Source organism: Triticum dicoccoides, chromosome 4B (genome assembly GCF_002162155.2).
Source record: "Triticum dicoccoides isolate Atlit2015 ecotype Zavitan chromosome 4B, WEW_v2.0, whole genome shotgun sequence".
NCBI lineage: Eukaryota > Viridiplantae > Streptophyta > Magnoliopsida > Poales > Poaceae > Triticum > Triticum dicoccoides.
In genome coordinates, this window is record NC_041387.1 from 225,590,975 (window position 1) to 225,595,068 (window position 4,094).

Here is a 4,094-nt window from a genome sequence, read left to right on the forward strand (position 1 = left end):
AGGCAAAAAAAACAGCAATTTGGACTGGGCCTCCGGCTAAAAGATTAGTCTCAAAAATAGTATAAAAGTGTATAATAAAGCCCATTAAACATCCAAAACACATAATATAATAGCATGGAACAATCAAAAATTATAGATACGTTGGAGACATATCAGAGAACACTTAGATCCTACGCGTTATGCCTAGCTAGGGGTGTAAAACAATAGCACTTGTTGGGAGGCAACCCAATGAATAAAATTTATTTTTGCTTTGGCTTTCTGTTATTGTGTGTTAGCACAATTACGCTACTGTTATGATTGTGTTTTTGTGTTATAATTAGTGTTTGTGCCAAGCAAGGCCTTTGGGTTGATTTGGGTGAAAGTTGATTTGATCTTGCTAAAAAACAGAAACTTATGCACTCGCGAAAATAGTTTTAATAAATCACTGAAAAGTGATTTTGAGTTGATTCTTTTTGCAAAAGATTAATATAAAAATTACCCAAGTTTTTCGAATTTTGTAACATTTTTGGAGTTACAGAAGTACTCGAAATATCCAGATTGCTACAGACTATCCGTTTTCGATAGATTCTGTTTTCTTTGCGTTGTGTGATTGTTTTGATGATTCTATGGTTTTCTTTGATGAGTTTTTGCCATAGAAAAGTTGGAATAAAGTAGATATAATACAAAAATAAAATAATAACAGGTTTGCAACAGTACTTATAGTAGTGGTTTGTTTTCTTATACTAACGAATCTCATGAAGGTTTTGTTTGAGTTTTATGTGATTGAAGTTTTGATGTTTTGGGTGATCTTACGATGGATGAAGGAATAAAGATTAGCAAAAGGCTAAGCTTGGGGATGCCCGAGGCACCCCAAGATAATATTCAAAGAAGTAGCAAGCAACTAAGCTTGGGGATGGCCCCAAGTGGCATCCCCGCTTTCTTCTAACAACCACCGGTATTTTACTTGAAGCTATATTTTTATTCATCACATCTTATGAGTTTTGCTCGGAGTTTCTTTTATGATATGAGTCTTTGCTTGTTTAGGTTTGTGTTCTAAGTCTTGAATCCTTGCTAAACACACCTTTTTGAGAGAGCCAAACATTATGCTATTCTTGCTCCTATGCTTCACTTAAATTTTAAGAGTCATGGATTTGCTCTAGTGCTTCACTTATATCTTTTTGACCATGGTGTGCTTTGTTATTTTTTTAAGAAATGCTCTAATGCTTCACTTAGATTTATTTGGGAGTTAGTAAAATTTTCAGAAATTCTCTCTTGCTTCACTTAGATTATTTTGAGAGAAACAAAAATTATGCTCCTGTTCTTCACTTATATTTGTCTGAGCTTATTAAAAGCAACATATGAAAATAGTCCCAAAGTGATAGATATCAAAGGAGGATATAATAAAAACTTTCATGAAGATCAATGGTTTTGAGATATGACGATATGATATGTGAGTCATGTTGATGAGTAATTGTGCTTTAGTAAGAATATTGATGTTAAGGTTTGTGATTCCCTATGCAAGCATGAAAGTCAATAGTTATGCAATGAAATTTATATCCTACTTATGGTGCATTATTCGGTGTTACTTATGCTTAATGCTTAGGTATGAGATTTTTCGCTTTTTGGTTGGTCGCTTCTCAATCTTTTTGCTAGCCTTCGTTTTGCACTGAGTATGATTACTACTCGTGCATCCAAAACCCTTTAAACTAGTTTTGCCTTATGAGTACACTATACCTACCTATATGTGGTATTTCCATGTTGTTCTAAGCAAATTTGTATGTGCCATCTCTAATTTTCAAAATAAATTTCTCTTTTTTGTGCTCTATCGCTCGCGAGGCGGTGAAGGGTGACCTATATTTTCCATGCTAGATGTGTTATTCTCACGATGAGTGTTTATTCACTTGTCATTGCACGAGAGTATGGCAAAGGTATTAGGGATGCCTAGTCCCGAAATGAAAATGAATTTACTTTATGTTGTCAAATAATAAATTCCTTGGAAAGTGTTGGTATGGAGGGCAACCATGGATTCGGCTAGCCATGGAAAGTTAAAGTAATGGTGGAAAAAGGAATAAACTTTATTTTCTATTTGGGAACCGCCTATGATGTATCTAACATGGAAAGTGTTGGGATATCTAAGTCATTTTCGTTGGTGGGAAAAGTATGCCTCCCAAAATATTTTTATCTTTCAATTTAAGCTTTGAGCTCTGGAACCTCTACAAATCCCTACTTCCTACCGCGAAGGGCCTTTCTTTTACTTATGCAATTTTAATTTGACTTTGAATTTCCATCTTCTCTTATAAAGCACCAACTAAGGGGCACTATGATTGCATTTTAACATTGGGTTTAGCTAATATTCGAGTGTGTTTCATGAATGGATCAATGATTGAGCATGATGGGCTAGGGATAACTTGCTTTAGTGTTGATATTTTGAAGTTCATGGTTGCTTGTTGGTATGCTTGAGTATTAAAGTCTTCATGTCAAAACTAGACTATTGTTTGAATCGTATAAAACTCCGAATGTCCATGCTATAAAGAAAAGAAATGTGATTAACATGTTAGGAAGCATTCCACATCAAATCCTCTTTCCACCATAGGCAAATTTGTGAGAGAGAGTTGAGTGATGTGGAGACTGATACGTCTCCAACGTATCTATAATTTTTTATTGTACATGCTATTATATTATCATTATTGGATGTTTTACAATCATTTTATATCATTTTTTGGTACTAACCTATTGACATAGTGCCCAGTGCCAGTTGTTGTTTTCTGCATGTTTTTTACATAGCAGGAAATCAATACCAAACGTAGTCCAAACGGAGCGAAACTTTTTGAGGATTTTTTGGGGCCAGAAGACATCCAGTGGGCCAAGGAAGCACCTGGGGTGCCTCGAGGAGGGCAGCACCCACCAGGGGCCCAGGCGCGTCCAGGTGAGTTGTGCCCACCTCGGGTGCCCCCTGAACCGCCTATTTGCTCTATAAATACCCCAATATTCCAGAAACCCTAGGGGAGTCGACGAAAATCAATTCCAGCCACTGCAGAGTCCAGAACCACCAGATCCAATCTAGACGTCATCAAGGAGGGGTTCACCACTTCCATTGGTACCTCTCCGATGATGCGTGAGTAGTTCTTTGTAGACCTACGGGTCCGTAGTTAGTAGCTAGATGGCTTCCTCTCTTTCTCTCTCTCTTGATTATCAATACAATGGTCTCTGGGAGATCCATATCATGTAAGCCTTTTTGCGGTGTGTTTGTTGGGATTCGATGAACTTTGAGTTTATGGTCAGATCTATGTTTTTATCCATGAAACTTATTTGAGTCTTCTTTGATCTCTTATATGCATGATTTCTTATAGCCTCGTATTTCTTCTTTGATATTTGGGTTTTGTTTGGCCAACTTGATCTATTTATCTTGCAATGGGAAGAGGTGCTTTGTGATCTGTTTAATCTTACGTTCCTTGATCCTAGTGACAGAAGGGGACACAACACGTATGTATCATTGCTATTAGGGATAACAAGATAGGGTCTATTTTTACATAAATAGATCTTGTCTACATCATGTCATCGTTCTTATTGGATTAGTCCGTTTCTCCATGAACTTAATACACTAGATGCATGCTGGATAGCGGTCGATGTGTGGAGTAATAGTAGATGCAGGCAGGAGTCGGTCTACTAATTTGGGACGTGATGCCTATATAATCATCATTGCCTGGATATTGTCATGATTATTTGAAGGTCTATCAGTTTCCCAACAGTAATTGTTTTCCCACAGTTTGCTTTTTTTCTTGAGGGAAGCCACTAGTGAAACCTATGGCCTCGGGTCTCTTTTCATCATATTTGCCTTTGTGATCTATTTTCCTTTGCATTTATTTTCAGATCTATTAAACCAAAAATACAAAACTACCTTGCTGCAATTTATTTGTTCTGTGATCTATTTATCCTATCTACCACTTTTTACCTCATGTTATTTGCCTATCTTGAGGTGCCATTCCTGGAATTGATTGACAACCCCTTTAACACATCGGGTTGCGAGTATTTGTTATTTGTGTGCAGGTGTTGTTTACATGGTGTGAGGAGGTTCTCCTACTAGTTTGATAACCTTGGTCTCTTTGGGGAAATAC